The following is a 19,380-nucleotide window of genomic DNA, read 5'->3' as shown; positions in this document are numbered from 1 at the left end:
CTACCTTCATGCAATTTTTGCAATATATTTTTTTACTTTTTTATTCCAGGATATTTGTTTTGTGTTTTGCTTTTGGTTTTCTCTGTGTAAAGGTCATGTGTTCATATGCAATTACATTTTGCATGCACATTAATTTACTTTTTCTGCTCAGACCCAGTTTCCCATTTGTTTCATTGTGCATTCTGTGCATATAAGGGTGTGACCGCCCTGTTTCTGAGTTGGAAAATCCATCCTGTCTGGCCTATACTATTACTGGTGGTTCAGTCCCTCTGTCCTTGTTCACATTTACGTCACTTGACAAGTGGAAAGGTTTTAAATACAAGAGTTAGGACTGTCCCACAAGGGTTGCCGTGACGTGGCGGGATGGCTTCTACATTATTTTGATCAAAATTATGTTAACTAAATACCCTTATTATTACTATTATTACTACCTTCATGCAATTTTTGCAATATATTTTTTTACTTTTTTATTCCAGGATATTTGTTTTGTGTTTTGCTTTTGGTTTTCTCTGTGTAAAGGTCATGTGTTCATATGCAATTACATTTTGCATGCACATTAATTTACTTTTTCTGCTCAGACCCAGTTTCCCATTTGTTTCATTGTGCATTCTGTGCATATAAGGGTGTGACCGCCCTGTTTCTGAGTTGGAAAATCCATCCTGTCTGGCCTATACTATTACTGGTGGTTCAGTCCCTCTGTCCTTGTTCACATTTACGTCACTTGACAAGTGGAAAGGTTTTAAATACAAGAGTTAGGACTGTCCCACAAGGGTTGCCGTGACGTGGCGGGATGGCTTCTACATTATTTTGATCAAAATTATGTTAACTAAATACCCTTATTATTACTATTATTACTACCTTCATGCAATTTTTGCAATATATTTTTTTACTTTTTTATTCCAGGATATTTGTTTTGTGTTTTGCTTTTGGTTTTCTCTGTGTAAAGGTCATGTGTTCATATGCAATTACATTTTGCATGCACATTAATTTACTTTTTCTGCTCAGACCCAGTTTCCCATTTGTTTCATTGTGCATTCTGTGCATATAAGGGTGTGACCGCCCTGTTTCTGAGTTGGAAAATCCATCCTGTCTGGCCTATACTATTACTGGTGGTTCAGTCCCTCTGTCCTTGTTCACATTTACGTCACTTGACAAGTGGAAAGGTTTTAAATACAAGAGTTAGGACTGTCCCACAAGGGTTGCCGTGACGTGGCGGGATGGCTTCTACATTATTTTGATCAAAATTATGTTAACTAAATACCCTTATTATTACTATTATTACTACCTTCATGCAATTTTTGCAATATATTTTTTTACTTTTTTATTCCAGGATATTTGTTTTGTGTTTTGCTTTTGGTTTTCTATGTATTTACTTCCTTTATGACGAATGTAATTTTTACTCAACTTTTTTAATTACTATGTAAGATTTTTTTTTTCCCATCTGTAACCTTCAAGAATAAAAAATCATTTCAAAGAGCAAAGTTTTTACCAGTCCAGTTATCCAGCTGGAGATCTAACTTTACAAATTGGTCTTCTAATTGGATTCTACCATCAAATGTAAGCGCCTCCGAATTTTTTTCCATACTCTAACTTGGCCGGGATAGCTGCCCACAACTCTTAAGCTGTGTGACTGCTATCTCCAAGGCATATTAATTCTAACACTGCCTGATTGTGGTGAACCCTGGCTGCACAGTACGGAGCTGGGGGGATTCTCTCTGCATTGTTAGAACGCATGTCTCATGGAGAGGTTTAGGGCGCAGATGGTGGCCCTAGAGGAGGTGGAGGAGCCAAAAGCAGTGGAGGAAGTGTTAAATACAGAGGTTTGTTCTGCAAGCCTTGAAGATTCCAAGACTTGTGGAACAGCCTTTTGACTCCCTGCCCCCAAATCCACCATAGTCACCTAGTGCCCAGTCAGCAAAAAGTAACTCCCCTGCCAATGTTTTCTCATCCAGGTGTCAGTTGTGAAATGCACCCTGGCAGACAAAGTTTTCTTCAGGGAACGGGTGATGTTGTCTGCAACATGCCGGTGTTGCGCAGGCCCAGCTTTCCTAGAGAAGTGATAGCGACTGGACAACTGGTACTGAGGGACTGAGACGGCCATAAACTTTTGGAAACTGTCTGTATCCACCAGGCGTAAAGGTAGCATTTCCAAGACCAACAGATTGGAGATGGTGAAGTTCAAGCTCTTAGTGTTGGCATTTGAAGGAGGAAACATTCTTTTATGTGACCACAACTGTGGGGCCGAGAGCTGGCTGCTGCGCTGAGAGAGGGTGGAGTAGGGTGAAGAGGATAAACTGCTGGACTCTGAATGATCTGCAGGAGATGCTATCGTGGATTGAGAAAGATGTGTTGTGGTTTGTGAAACAAAAACAGCAGGCATTTCCACTTCCATAACAGCTGAAGGGCTGACTGTAGGGGGTAAATAAATGGAGTTTTCTACGTCCGGAGACTTGCGTGTGAACACTTGGCACAATAATGGAGGAGGTAAAAAGAAGCAGATGTGGTTCATGGGATGGCCAATGGTTGGTGAGGCCCGCTAGTCCGCATTCTAGTGCAGTGAGATTCCCAGACCAAGGCATATTGATTGTGCATGTTGTGGTACATGCATGTAGTAGTCAAATTTTGCAATTTTTGCAAAAAAGGTCCAGGCCAGGCCACCCTTCCCACCCCTGTGAACTTCAGACTTGCAACTGATGCTAGCCAAAGCCACAGTTGTGGATGAGGATGCAGTGCTTGTCATGGTTGCCTCACTCCATGTCTGTGTGGCAATGCGTCTTCTTCCTCCTCCATCTCCTCTTCTGAGCTACTCAGTTGTGTGCTTCTGGGCTCACACCAAGTGGGATCTACAACCATATCATCATCCTCTCTGTTCTCCCACTCCTAACCTTGATAGTCACTCTCCTCCTCTTCTTGCCCTGACACCACAGTACAGTCCGCGTATGCCTCTGGTATCTGAGTCTCATCAGGATCACCTCCACCCTCGGTATTTAACATCAGGTCACGATGTTCTGGAATCTGCTAGGACCCTACTTTGTCTAGGCCCGGATCCAACATGAAATAATTTTGGGCATTGATACAGATGCTTTCCTCCTCTGAATTTTGTGAATCTTTGGAGCAGATCTCATGGAATAGAATGTGTGAACAGCTCTGCAGAATGGTCCTTCAGTGATTCCCCACAGTCAGTTGAGCTTTTGGAAATTTGTGATGAGGGGGAAAACAAGGATGATTGAGGTGCCACCTCTGAGAATTTTACTGTGTGTGATCTTTAGAGTGGAGGAAGAGGAGGAGAGGCCACTTGATGCAGCTTTTGCCATCCATTGGAGCACATGCTTTTTCTGAGCCTCATCTACAAGGCGTACCACCAGGGGCATAACTACCACTGTCGCAGCAGTCGCCACTGCGACCAGGCCCAGGGGGAGCCAGGGGCCAGGCAGGTCAGACGAACGCCGACACCAGCAAAAAGTTAAAATCTGTTACCGTGCAGGAGATTCCTCCCACATGGCTATAGACAGACCTGCCCTCCACCTCACCTGCCGGGTGCACACAATTCAGCACAGCAGCTGACACCTGAACTAAGGAAGAGTTGAAGGACCTGTGATGATGTCATTATTATCACAGACCTTCACCATTAATCAGCTCCGCCCCTGATCACGTGATGATGACGTCACCACATGTCCCTCAGCTTTCAGTGCAGCAGCTCCTGGTTGGGTGCAGCTCATGTTCTCTGGTATCAGCCAGCAGCAGATTTCCTGTTCCTGCCATTCCAGTGAGATTCCAGGAGGGTTTAGTGGAGGTTTTGTTTATGCTTGTGGTAAATCTGTGAGAATAGAGTGTGGAGTGAGATCAGAGCCGTTCCTGTGGAGGCTCCTGCTCCATGTGACTGCGGCTCCTCAGTATTTTGGACGTGCAGCATTGTTTGGGACTGCACATGATGAAGAATGTGGAGTCAGATGGGGCAGAATGTGGAGACAGAAGGGGCAACATGTGGAGACAGATGGGGCAGCATGTGGAGACAGATGGGGCAGGATGTGGAGTAAGATGGGGCAGAAAGTGGAGTCAGATGGGGCAGCATGTGGAGACAGATGGGGCAGAATGTGGAGACAAATGGGACAGAATGTGGAGACAAATGGGGCAGAATGTGAAGACAGATGGGGCAGAATGTGGAGACCGATGGGGCAGGATGTGGAGACCGATGGGGCAGGATGTGGAGACAGATGGGGCAGGATGTGGAGTCAGATTATTATGCTATATATGACTATGGGGTGCACAATACTTTATAGGATGACTATGAGGTACATTTTACTACTATGACATACTATGGGCTGTGCATTATACTTTATCGAGGACTGTAGGCTGTGCATTATACTATATGGATGACTATGGAGGTGCATTTGATTATACTACATGGATGACTATGAACTGTGCAGTATATTATATAGAGGACTATGGGGGTGCATTATAGACTGCTCAAAAAAATAAAGGGAACACTAAATTACCACATCCTAGATATCTCTGAATTAAATATTCCAGTTGCAAATTTTTATTCATTGCATAATGGAATGTGTTCAGAACAATAAAACATAACAATTATCAATGTAAATATCCCATGGAGGTCTGGATTTGGAATGATACTTAAAATAAAAGTGGAAAATCAAATTACAGGCTGATCCAATTTCAGTGGAAATGCCTCATGACAAGGAAAAGATGCTCAGTAGAGTGTGTGGCCTCCACGTGCCTGTATGACTTCCCTACAACTCCTGGGAATGCTCCTGATGAGGCGGCGGCTGGTTTCCTGAGGGTTCTCCTCCCAGACATGGACTATCCGCCAACTCCTGGACAGTCTGTGGTGCAACATGACGTTGGTGAATGGAGCAAGACATGATGTCCCAGATGTGCTCAATCGGATTCAGGTCTGGGGAACGGGCGGGCCAGTCCATAGCTTCAATGCCTTCATCTTGCAGGAACTGTTAACACACTCCAGTCACATAATGTCTGGCATTGTCCTGCATTAGGAGGAACCCAGTGCCAACCACTCCAGCATATGGTCTCACAAGGGGTTTGAGGTTCTCACCTCGGTACCTAATGGCAGCCAAGCTACCTCTGGCGAGCGCATGGAGGGCTGTGCGGCCCTGCAAAGAAATGACACCCCACACCATTACTGACCCACTGCCAAACCGGTCATGCTGAAGGATGTTGCAGGCAGTAGATCACTCTCCATGGCGTCTCCAGACTCTGTCCTATCTGTTACATGTGCTCAGTGTGAACCTGTGAAGAGCACAGGGTGCCAGTGGTGAATTTTTCAATCTTGGTGCTCTGTGGCAAATGCCAAGCGTCCTGCACGGTGTTGTGCTGTGAGCACAACCCCCATCTGTGGACGTCGGGCACACAGACCATCCTCATAGAGTCGGTTTCTAACCGTTTGTGCAGACACTTGCACATTTGTGGCCTGCTGGAGGTCATTTTGCAGGGCTCTGGCAGTGCTCCTCCTGTTCCTCCTTGCACAAAGGTAGAGGTAGCGGTCCTGCTGCTGGGTTGTTGCCCTCCTGCAGCCCCCTCCACATCTCCTGGTGTACTGGCCTGTCTTCTGGTAGCGCCTCCAGCCTCTGGACACTACGCTGACAGACACAGCAAACCTTCTTGCCACAGCTCGCATTGATGTGCCATCCTGGATGAGCTGCACTACCTGAGCCACTTGTGTGGGTTGTAGAGTCCATCTCATGCTACCACGAGTGTGAAAGCACAGCCAGCATTCAAAAGTGACCAAAACATCAGCCAGAAAGCATTGGTACTGAGATGTGGTCTATGGTCCCCACCTGCAGAACCACTCCTTTATTAAGTGTGTTTTGATAATTGCCAATAATTCCCATCTGTTGTCTATTCCATTTGCACAACAGCATGTGAAATTAATTGTCAATCAATGTTGCTTCCGAAGTGGAAAGTTTGATTTCACAGAGGTTTGAGTAACTTGAAGTTATATTCTGTTTAAGTGCTCCCTTTATTTTTTTTGAGCAGTGTATTATATGGAGGACTAAGGGAGTGCATTATGCTTCTTATATGGATCCCCATGACTTCTATAGAAGCCCCTGATGAGTATAATGGTTTATTTTCTTTTATACATTACAGAACAACTGTTAGGCGTCGGGTTCCTGCAGCTGCACAGCAGGAATCCAGAGCCACGCAACTAGCGGTCTCCCATTCCCCTCCGACCTCTCAGGGACTTGCACAGCAATCTCAGCGATCCAGACGCCCTGCTCAGACCAGTTCTCTGGGTTTAGTTGTTGCTGCCACATCTGGACCAGCAATAGTAGCGCAGCCTGCTCTGCAGCAAGCCACTCCAGAGGCTAAGTCCTCTCGCCGCGCTACTGGGCATGCTCACGAGACGATCTCCCAGTGGAGATCGGGAGTCACGTGCTCAGGTCCTTCTCCTGATTTGATTGGTCCATCTCAAAGATCTGGAAGGTCCCAGAAGCGCACGGCTATAAAAGGCCCGCATGGCCGCTTGGCCATGCGCTAGTATAGACTCTTATTGCTATCTGTGTGAATGATGATGAATGCATGTGCCTGCGAATGACTCATTAAGATCCCCTCCCTCTGTTATTACGTGTGTGGATAGGGACTTAGTCATAGAGTCATTGCCAGTCAGTGGCGCGCTACAGGCCACAGTTCACATCTTACAGCACTAGCGTCCGATAGTGCGCCTCCTCTTGGGCATTGTCGTATGGTGGCTGGGTCAGTCGCCATGCTGCAGTCAGCAGCACTTGTTGGCGTCCGCGGTAGTGACGCCGCACGCACGGTAGGTCTAGATGGACATTGACCCTGACTCTTGGGCCTAGTCCTGTGACCGTATACCGTGTGTGCACACCGCTGAGACCTGTGAGGTCAACAGGCTCAGCATTTACATTTAAGTTCTAAGCGTCTCTGTGGTGATAACAGAGTACGCTCAATGCACACGGGGTGATTTTCAACCCGTGTGCGATATACCACCATATTGTGCGTCTGCCATTATCTAGCAGCGGTGTAACACCTACTGCACGGTGGACCCCGGGCAGCGAACGCACTTATTATTATTTATTTATTAGTGCGTTCCACCGTCCCTAACAACAACAACAGTACGGGGGACAAATATATACCAGGATGGGGCACTGGATAGTTTGGCATGGGGGGCCCCATTTGAAAGTTCGCACCGGGGCCCATAACTTTGTAGTTACATCACTGCGTACCGCTGTGTGGCTGCTAAAGAAAGGGAGTCGAGTAGCCCATCCACTAACAGATGTTGCCAGTGGTATTTGGATAAGATGAGATGGTGTTTGTTCAGTTCAGCTTTCATTAACATTAACAACTAACCTATGTACTCGTCAAACACCAATACGATTCCCCTTCCACCACGACCTTGCTTTTTAAGCCTAACGATTTTTATGAGGAAATGGGGCCTCCTGATTCCTCACTGCAACATAGTTTTATCACAAATGATTTGAATAAGCAAATAGGTCCTCCTGGCTGAACCCCAATATTAGGCCTAACGATTTTTAAGGGGAAATTGGGCCTCCTGATTCCTCACTGCAACACAATTTTATCACAAATGATTTGGACAAGCAAAGGCCCCCGGCACTTGCTATATTCACCTGTCCCTGTTCCACCGTCACGCTGATTTCCGTGTCCTCTGGCTGTTACGTTCAAGTCAGAGGGCTCGATGACGTGGTTAGTGCGCCCTCTGCCTGAACAGTCACTGAAGAGAGCCGGAAGACACAGCGCACGTGGCGGAGGAACGGGGACAGGTGAAAATAGCAAGTGCCGGGGGTCTGAGCCAGCGGTGACACCGGCACCTGGCCCCCATAGCACGCCGGTGTCCCCGCCTGCTCAGGATACCGGCACCTAGCCCCCAGCGACGAGAGGTGAGTATGTCATTTTTTTTTAATTGCAGCAGCAGCATTATATATGAACAACTTATGGGGCCATCATTAACTTTTTATGCAGCATTATATGGGGCATATTATTCTATAGAGCATCTTATGGGGCCATCATTAACCTTTTATGCAGCATTTTATGGGTATATTATTCTATGGAGCATCTTATGGGGTCAACATTAACCTTTTATGCAGCATTATATGGGGCGTATTTTGTATGGAGCATCTTATGGGGCCCATCATGAACTTTGCGGAGCATTATATGGGGTGTATTTTGTACGAAGCATCTTATGGGGCCATCATGAACTGTATGGAGCATTATATGGGACTCCTGATTCAATATGGATATTCAAAAACATTTAACCCACTGATGTCTCAATTAATTCTACTATTCAATATGGATATTCAAAAACATTTAACCTACTGATGTCTCAATTAATTCTACTTTTATTGGTATCTATTTTTATAGTTTACCAGTAACTGTTGCATTTCCCACCCTAGACTTATACTCGAGTCAATAAATAAGTTTTCCCAAATTTTTGGTGGCAAAATTAGGTGCCTCGGCTTATACTCGAGTATTTATCTATTCTACTATTTCAAAACACTGGTTATCATTTTGTATCTCCTTTCATACTGCACCCACACACACAAATGACACACCATTTGCAAGATAAACTTGCCCCCTTCAGCAAGAAAATAGCCAAACAATTCACACATCCACAATTTGATCACAAAATACAGTTTAAACATTAATTTTCATAAACCTGCAGTAAGGAAAAATGACCTGCAGGTGGCACCACAGCACCCCAAAGCACACTACCACAAAGCTGCTTACAGACGTCACAAACAAATCCAAACATTTGCCTTTAGGGGCTTTCCAGCTTGTGGAACTGCTTACCCAGCCTATTAAATTGGAGGATTGCACACTTCACTGCAGGTGAGGCACATATGCAAACACATTTGTAAACATGCACTGCCTATTGAATTGCACACTTGCTCCGTTCATACTCCACCCACACAAACAAATGATACACCATTTGAAAGGTTAAATTACCTGCAGGTGGCAGCACACTACCCCAAAGTATGCTACCACAAAGCTGCTTTCAAACATCACAAACAAATCCAAACATTGGATTTCCAGCTTGCTCAATTGCTTGCCCAGCCTATTTCAGGCACATTGGAGGATTGCACAATTCACTGCAGGTAAATCACATATGCAAACACATTTGTATACATGCACTGCTTTTTCAGTGATTACTTCGACCCACGCACACAAATGGTGAGTCACATATGCAAACCCATTTGTAAAGATGCACTGCTTTTTCGCTGATTACTTTGCCCCACACACAAATGATACACCATTTGAAAGGTAAACTTGCTCCCTTCAGCAAGAAAAGAGCCAAACAAACCGCACATTCACAATTTTATCACTAAATACAGTTTAAACATTCATTTTTATAAACCTACAGAAAGACACAATGATCTGCAGGTGGCACCTCAACCGGAAGACATTTTTTGGCCTCTACTTATCAAACCAATTTATTGTATTACCAAGCTACATATATAAATACCTGGCTGTGTTCCTCATCTCATGAAATACATTTACATTTGACCAGCTTGCTTTTTCTAAAATTGTCTGAGCCCCCGACGACCAGTGTGTGAAAATTTTGCACGGACCAAGCTAGTACTGTATGTATATAAAGTCAGGATGGGAGGGCCCAGGTCCAAATCTTGCACCGGCACTATCAGACTCTAGTTACGCTACTGACTACAGTGGTTTAAAAGGAAACGCAAATGTTTTGGAGTGGCCTAGTCAAAGCCCAGACCTTAATCCCGTTGAGAATCTGTTGTCATGTCAGACTTGAAGATTGCTGATCACCAAAGGAAACCAACTAGTAGGAGCTGGAATAGTGTTGCCTTGAGGAATGGGCAAAAATCCCAGTGACAAGATGTGGTAAGCTCATAGAGACTTATCCAAAGCGACTTACAGCTGTACTTGTCTCAAAAGGAGGCTCTACTACAAAGTACTGACTATAGGGGGTGAATAATTATGAACACTGAAGTTTTAAATTATTTTGTCCTACTTTTTGTTTACTTCACAATAAAAGGAAAAATAAATGTTCAAAGTTGCATGCATGTTCTTTACATGAACTGATGTAAACCCTCCAAAAAACAGTTAAATTCCAGGTTCTAGGGTAGCAAAACACTAAAAATTCAAAGGGGTGGTGAATACTTCCACAAACCATTGTATATATTTATGATGGCCGCAAAACTCAATAATATAAAAACATTAAAGATTATACTCACCTAATCCTAATTCCTAGCACTGCAGCCCCTGTCTTCTCTTCCGACTTTTAGAGGTGGTCTGTAGAGGCGGCGTGATGCAATGAAATCTTCATGCCACCTGCGTGGGTATGCTTTTGTTTCATACACATCAGGCCTACAGCAGTCTGTGGCTTGTAAGACAGACAGTGATAGAGCCGATAACTTCGGGTCCTGGCTCTATCATGGGATTTAACTACAGTATATTGACATCAGGTTGATGCTGACACAGTTTAATGTGGTGGTCACCGAAGTTAAGGAGCTCCCACGCAAAAAATTTGGATCTATGACGCTAGCATTGCACCTACCAGTGTCTATCTAGAGCAGTGGTCCCCAACCTTTCTGATCTAGAGAGCCACATTCCGCTCTGTGAGAGCGTCGCGAGCCACATTCCGCTGTGAAAGAGCATCACGAGCCACAGCTAGTTCCCTCCCCCTCACAGCAGTGGCAACCAGAGCCCCCATTACTAGTATAATGATAACAGAAGCTTTTCCACAGAAATCATGCCGAACCAGTATAACAAGATCCTTCGGTCCCCACAATACCCCCATTCAGTATTCTCCCATCCAGCACGTCCTACACACTATCACATCCAGCTTCAGGCACCTTTTCCGACAGGTAGTATCATCCTAATAGGAAGAAGAAGAGCAGCATCCAATCCAGGTGAGAAATAGTATAAATTTATTCAGCCATGAAGAAATGCAACGTTTCAACCACCAAGTGGTCTTTCTCAAGCATGCTTGCATTTCTTCATGGCTGAATAAATTTATACTATTTCTCTGGATTGGGTGCTGCTCTTCTTCTTCCTATTGGGATTCCTGCTGTCCGACTGGGTCTTTGGACTTTGAGCGTGCGTCCCCCTGATCCTGTAAGTGCTGTTTGCCATTTTTTCTATTTATGAGGTAGTATCATCCTGTCTCCAGCGTACCATACTTAAATTATCTCTAAACCCCTAAGACCAGTATATGTGCATCAGATCTGCTCTTCTGTGCAGGGCTACGCACAAAATTCACCATTTTTTGGATTTTCTCCTCATACCTATTTGCTTAGAACTGCAGCTAATGCACCAAGCTGGCAGACAGCCGGGAGCCTCAATTCATGGGACCGCGAGCCGCCACATGTGGCTCCCGATCTACAGGTTGGAGACCCCTGATCTACAGTTACCTCCTACCTTCTATATAACACTTTCTAGATTTGCTCTGCTGTCCATCTATTTTTTTTTGTAAGGAATAATTAGCTCTCTTGATGGCATAGATAAAATGATAACAAATATAAATGGGCAGATAGAACCCAATGAACGAGACTCATTATTTCGATGGAGTTGGAAACATTTATTGTGATTGCGTGATGCACCTGAAAGTCAGCCCCTTAATTACCAAATGAGCAGGAACTTTCCATCCTCTTTGGCAAAATATATCAGACAGTTGAGAATTATCAGGATGTCATTCACCTTATCACTTGGCATGCACTCCATTATCATCTTTCTTAGGTGTTCTGGGTCATTAAAGGAGGAAAGGTCATTAATTCCGAGGTGTTTGTTCTTCACGATCCCATAAGTGTTTACTAGATATTCTGTAAAATGGAGATGCACTGAGGAGTTATAGCCCAACTTCTTCAGCTGACTTATTGTATGATGGTAACGCATATACAGCTTGGATCTTAAATTCTCCTCTACTTTGCCAGTTAGTGGACATGTGGTCACCTGTAATCATCAAATCAACATTCAATATACATTTAGCATAGCCCTTTTGAATTTTTTATTGTGATAGTCCCACAACCTCCTTATATAGCATTACGGTATATCCCCCACAGCCAAATCTATCTATACTGCTTAAAAAAATAAAGGGAACACAACCTAGTACATTGTGCTTTTTAAGTGTTCGCTTTATTTTTTTGAGCAGTATATATAATATTATGGCCCCCAAAACCCGATACTATAAAAAACAATAAAGAATAGATTATGCTCACCTAATCCTGATATCCGGCACAGCAGCCTCAGTCTGCTTTTCAAATTTTAACAGCGGGTCTGAAGAGGCAGCAAGATGCAATGAAATCATTGCGACACCTGCTTGGGCATGCTGATGTCTCATACACCCCAGGCCTACAGAAGTCGTCTGAAGCTTATGAGACATACAGTGAAAGAGCCAAGAACATTGACTCCCAGCTCTATCATGGGATTGAACTACAGTATATTGGCATCATGTTGATGCTGACACAGTGCATCCCTAGCGTGAGGGATAAGGAAGGAGTCACTTTTCCCGGGAAATCGTGCAACAGTACCGTGACACTAGCTCGTCTGAATTTTTTATTTCCCCTTTTTCATTCATTTGTATTTTTGTCTCACTTCTCTAGGGCTTAAAAAAATTACAAAATTACTATGAGCAGTAAATGTTGTAAAAGAAAAAAATAACTTCACCTTCTTTTACTTTCCTAGTAGTGATGAGCAAGTATGCTTGTTGCTCGGGTTTTCCCGATCATGCTCAGGTGTCCTCCGAGTATTTTGGCGTGCTCGGAGATTTTGTTTGTGTCCAAGCAGCTGCATGATGTGCGGCTGCTAGACAGCCTGAATACATGTGGGGATTCCTTAACAAACAGGCATTCCTCACGTGTATTCAGCCTGTCCAGCAGCCGCAAATCATGCAGCTGCATCGACACAAACTAAATCTCTGAGCACGCCAAAATACTCGGAGGACACCCGAGCAACGAGTATACTAGCTCATCACTATTCCCTAGCCATTCCAGCACCACCTCTTTGGTGATCCCACTGGTTTTCTGACTAGTCTTTCAGTGATGATTTGCCATACAGGCGCACAAGACCCCTGCAAAAAACTGTTACACATCTAGACATAGCCACAGAGATCAGTGATTCCCTGCAGCAAGAACATTTATGGCACTTCAGAGACCAGCAGAGATCTTCAGAGAGCTAGTGTTGGGACTGTTTAGGAATTAACAGTAATCAAAACTACTGGAAACAATATGGGTTAACCTGCACTGCAGTCGAATGATGATGAGAAGACAGGAATCAATTTCTGGGGTTTATTTGTCAACGTGTTTCGAAGTTTCAAACGTCTTCATCAGGCCAGAACCACAGTAATACCTGGAAATTGATTCCGGTTTTCTCATCATCTTTCAATGGCAGTGCAGGTTAACCCGCATTGTTTTCAGTACCTTTGATTCCTTCCTTTTGGGTCTGCCGCAGCCGAAGTCTCGTTCAGTGGTTGTGTGCACACAACTCGATCAGGTGAGCATATTCTTTTCAAACCATCTACCCAGATAAGACCCTACTACACTTTTGGTCCCTTCCAGGTTTGTTCTTTTATCTTATTTCACTGGAATTAACGGGTAATGTGATGGTATGATATGCTATGTGGATGTCATTTTGTGTATATTTCTATTTCACTTGTTTTCATAGTGTTTTTCTTGATTCCCTGTGGGTCTACAGCCTGACTGTGTCTATCTCTTGATGACCCCCTGTAGTGCATTAATCCCCAAGGCTCCTTTGTTCTCCTCTGGGAGGCCTGGAAACTGCCCCAACCTGTTTCACAACCCCTGGACACAAGGAAGGGGGTGGGGAGAACAGGAGCTGGTCAAGTCAGTTCCTGTTTGGAGAGGATCATGTAAAGACTGCACTTCAGAGAGAAGGACCCATTTTTATCCTCTGGTGCTAGAGTTTTGGAATCTCGTCTCCCTGGACATTTTATCCTGCTACTGGACTACATTCTTGTTCTGGACTATTGTATCCTCAGTGTGGTGCATTGTTTATGGACCTTCTAATTTTGCCTGTAATAAAGGTCTTGGGATTGTTCACCCCTCCCTCGCTCTGTTGATTGTGTGGTATCGGAGAAGGACCCCATGACAGGTAAGTATATTAGTTATCACTTATTCCCTGAAGAATTCCCTTCAGTCCCATTGGCGGAAGTCATTTTTTCTTTCAAGAACTAATATTGTATTAATATCTAGCGCCTCTGTAAGATTGTTAGTACGAGCTGTCTGGAAGTCACACATTGACAAATGTCTCTATTTATTAAAATAAATAAGTATTTAATAGTAATTTAGGTTTCTCACCTGTAAAATCTTCTCCTCTATATCAGCCACGCGGTATCCGTACAGACGCTCTTGTTCCAGGAAGATGGCACACAGAATCCGACGGTCTAGCTGAAAGGCTATCTCACCGACAATGCGTTGACACTGCTTAACTCGTTCTGATTTTTGAAAAATGAATTTTTAAAATCATGTAAAAGCTAAAAAATGATTGAATCAATGAAAATTGAAACTGGTACCATGTACCCAGGGGGTAATAATAATATCCAATACTTACCGAGATGTGAGGAGTTCGACTTTTCTTTTCTGTCTTTGATATCTGGAATAGTAAAAAAAAAACTGTTTCCATACTTCAGTGTCCAAATCCTATATATATACAGTATAAAAAGTCGCCTCCTGAGGGAAGGGTCTTACAAGGCCTTATGAAAGATGCATTCTCGGACCTCTGGAAACAAGGGATATCTCTACTCTATGTAGACTACACTGTGATTACGTACCAATGACAGAGACAGCTAGGTCCCTTCCTAAAAGTTCCTCTGCCACAAAATATTCTAAACGGTAGATGGTCTGTTCTATAAGTCCTAAGTTACTAAGATTTACCTAAACACAGGAAGTTTCTTTATAAATGTCTGCATTATAAAGTCTATAACTTCTTGCTCCGTGACTTTGTGGGCATCGTGAGAATGGCTACTAGTAGCAAGGCATAGGTGTTTTCTTAATGTAATAATCAGAAAACCACATATTAAGAAAATACTAGTGTAGGAAAAATAACTTATATTCATAGTCAAATAGTTTCTTATCTGGAAAATGCAAAAAAAGTTGTAATCTATAATATTAATAGTAGGTCTTCAATATGTGATTTGTGGAACATTCTTGAAAGTTTCATTAATAAAGTTCTCCTACATTTTAATTCCCATGATTCAGAATTATTTCAGGTCACAGTTTGATTTTATGAGCCAATTTCTACCAGAGATGTGTACTTATACAGGGGCACTGGCAATAAATATGTACCTTCCTGTCAATGTGTGGCAGCTACCACTGAGGTTGCACAAATTGTTTAGGAAATGTCAAACTTTACATTGCAATTTTGGATTTAGGGGAAATCGATGTGTAAACCCAGTCTTACCATTACCCAGACTAAAATCCAGTCTTACCCTTGTGGTCTTTTTCTTGTTGTCCTACAGGAGTCATGGTTTGAGTTGTTTTCTCAAGGCTTTTTAAAGCCACGCGAAGTTCCAAGTTCTCCTGCATTAACCTCACCAGTTTGTGCAATTCAGCATTCTCATTTATTAGACGCACGCTATCAGTGATGGTGGCTTCCTTTTCATCACAAGTATTCAGACTATTTGGGGTAGTATGCGTGGTGTTACTTGCAGAAGCTCCTGAGGACATCTTGACAGATTTTCTTCAGTACACTAACGTCTGTTATGGAACACTCATGGTCCTAACATTCTAAGTTCTGTGATGTCATCAGCCGTGTCGTTGGAACCTGGTTATGAGCCCATTGTTCACTTCAGCCAATAGGAATTCACAGCAACGTCTCTTGTTTATGTTACACTGTAGGAAAACAGTATTGCTAATATTCAATGTGGAAGTTTAAGAAGCCAACAAAATTAAAAAATTCTACATTTTAGGATCTAATATTAAAAATGTAAAAAAAATACACACTATTTGCATTTTTAATCACATAGAGGCTACTAATGAAAGAAGAAACTATCTAAATTTATGCAGAACATAAAACTTCATAAAAAATGTGGTCTTGTTTTATATATATATTAATCCAATACATATATTATATACAGTATGTATTGGATTTTGCTGGGCTATATGAGGGGTTTATTACGAGTATCTGTGTGTATATTAACAAATCAATGGGTTTTTTCTGCATGTACATCCCCTGAAAATGATTTTCATTTTTTTTAAGCTATGCCCACCCTCCCATAAGCCAGCGCTGTCTCTTCTTCACTGCTCTGTTCTTTACTGACAAACATTCGGCTAAGAGGTGATGCCGAGATCGTCAGCCCAAAAATGATGATTGGATGCATAGATCATGGGAGTTGTAGTCATCATAACATAAAGACTGCAGCCTATCAACCAATACCAGAGAACCAATGAAGAGTCAGGTGTTTGACCTGCAGAGGGTGAGTATAACTGGATTTTCTTATTTCATATGTATATAAAGCTATGGAATAAACACAAAAGTCTTGGAAAATCTTCTGTGAATAATAAGTTTGTAACCTTTGTGTAATATAGACACCAGGATTTACAGGTTATGTCACGATTCCACCTCTTCCGGTATCTTAAGAATGCTCTGAGTGACAGCTCAGCCACTTTATTGGATCAAAGGCATGCTGGGCTGTCAGTATTGTGATTGACAATCCAGCTGTCCAATCTGGCTGGGCCACGGTGATTACCTGACTCTTTAGCTGACTGGCAATGCTCAGGACATTGCCAATTGTAGCCTTGTTTTGTGGTGTGCTCTGTAATCTGTGTTCTGATTTTTCTGATCTTTGTTACCAGATTTTGGATTTGTCTTTTGACTGCTCGTGTGTATTACCCGTTTTGCCTTTGACACACTGAGTTTAGCTCTTTGACCTGAGACTTTGCCTCTGACTATCTGTTTGTCTTACCCCTACGTCTTTGATGTACCTTCCTGGCTTGACCTCGGACGCCTTGACTTTCCCGCCTCACAGCTTGTCCGTGAGAAGCGACTCAACATCATAGGTTAAAGGAGTTTTCCGGGCCAGAGCACATTTCCGGTGATCATTGTAGCATGCCAAATCCTAAAAATGTGTAATAGAGGGACTGGGAAGCAAGGCGAGCGCAAATGGGGTTTTAACTGAAAAGACAAAAAGCATAGAAGACGAATGCATGGTCACCTGGCGCTGTTGCAATTGAACCAAACATTAAGCATGTACCAGCTGCTGCAGGCCACAAGTCATCAGGCCAGAGAAATGCAGTGCGGATTCAAAGCAGATTTCCTTGTGCTGCTGGCAGACTTATATGGATAAACTCGAGAGATTGAATAGTTCTGGATGCAATATTTTTTTAAACGGCTACAAAGGTCATCGCGTTTCAAAGCTTTCCAACTTCTTGCTCAGTACATAGCTATACCGAAGATCCATACCAGACCGACAGTTGTACATGTTGATATTTTTGGGGAAAAAAAAGTGCCAAAGAGGCGCAGGACATGTCAAAGTTCAGCCACGGTCCGTTAGTGAAATTTCCATTAAAAACGACTGAACATACAGCTTTGTGTTTCCTTACTTTTACCCTTTCCTCTTCACTCAACATATCCCAAGAAAAATGGCACTAATTGACCAGCTCTTAAAATATACATAATCTAACCCTAAATTAGATACATTTATGCTATACATATCTAAATGTGGTCGCCCAGAGGCTGTAAGGTAATTGCAACCTGTCAAGTGTTTTACTAGCATGTGATTTAAACATTATATGATATTCTCTCCCGATTGTAGGGTGGGGGTACATTTTATATTCTTCATTTTTTTGTGGTCATGTCTGTATTAGAAGTCTAAAGAATCATCTACATCATCTAGAAGATGTACAATGGGCTGTGCACTTTAATTTAACACCAGTCTGCATTACCTCTCCATGCCTTCATGTCTGCTGTTTAAATTTATCCTTCCGTAACCAGTAACGGATGAATTCTCCAACAAATCTTTGATAAAAAGAGATATTTCATTCTTTGCACGCTCTACAAAGAGCAATATATCTAATAAATCACTGCACTACTTTTCTTCCCACATCTTAATAGTTCATAATCCAATTAATGACTTCTAGAGTGATTTCCTCTTACCAGAGTCCTTCTTTATTATTTTGCAAATAGTAATTACTTCTTCCTCTGTCTACATTATCACTGACATGGATAAATGCCAATGTCCAAGTGAGATGCCACAGGCCTGTCGGACCAGAGAAATCATTATTCTAAGCACTTTACTGACACTGTGCAGCGGAGAATGGATCTAAAAACCTATATTATCCTATCTATCTATCTATCTATCTATCTATCTATGTGTCAGTCTAGTATCTATCTTACTGACCTGTTCATTTTTTGTGCATGTGTCATGTGTTCTGAATCTATTGATTTCTTACTTATGCAAGCTTCGGGAGATCCCCGCCTCTCTCTTTTGGGACATGCACATAAAAAGCCATTTTGCCCAGCGAGCCCATGCCGGGCAGCACCTTTCTGAACCCTGCTCATGAAGGTATTGTTCACATGATCAGGTTTTAAATATATTAGATAGGACTGCTCCGAGAGGGGTATACCGTGACGTGGTGAAGTGGCTTAGCGTACATTTTTTTTGCAAAAAAAAAACGTATCAACTAAATACCCTGTTTTTTTTAACATCTCTTACTAGCACTTGCTGCTTACTGTTACATATATTTTACAACAGAGTATTTATGCAAGTTTGTCAAACTGTGTGTTTTTTCTGTGTCCTATGCAGTAGTGTAACTAAAGTCTGGTGGACCCCAGTGCTAGATTTCCTGAATTAATTATACAGTCAGGTCCATATATATTTGGACAGAGACAACATTTTTCTAATTTTGGTTCTAGACATTACCACAATGAATTTTAAACAAAACAATTCAGATGCAGTTGAAGTTCAGACTTTCAGCTTTCATTTGAGGGTATCCACATTAAAATTGAATGAAGGGTTTAGGAGTTTCAGCTCCTTAACATGTGCCACCCTGTTTTTAAAGGGACCAAAAGTAATTGGACAGACTAAATAATTGTAAATAAAATGTTCATTTCTAGTACTTGGTTGAAAACCCTTTGTTGGCAATGACTGCCTGAAGTCTTGAACTCATGGACATCACCAGACGCTGTGTTTCCTCCTTTTTGATGCTCTGCCAGGCCTTCACTGCGGTGGTTTTCAGTTGCTGTTTGTTTGTGGGCCTTTCTGTCTGAAGTTTAGTCTTTAACAAGTGAAATGCATGCTCAATTGGGTTGAGATCAGGTGACTGACTTGGCCATTCAAGAATATTCCACTTCTTTGCTTTAATAAACTCCTGTGTTGCTTTGGCTTCATGTTTTGGGTCATTGTCCATCTGTAGTATGAAACGACGACCAATCAGTTTGGCTGCATTT

Source organism: Dendrobates tinctorius, unplaced genomic scaffold (genome assembly GCF_039654945.1).
Source record: "Dendrobates tinctorius isolate UK_male_01 unplaced genomic scaffold, ASM3965494v1 ptg000048l, whole genome shotgun sequence".
NCBI lineage: Eukaryota > Metazoa > Chordata > Amphibia > Anura > Dendrobatidae > Dendrobates > Dendrobates tinctorius.
This window is presented reverse-complemented; position numbering follows the sequence as displayed.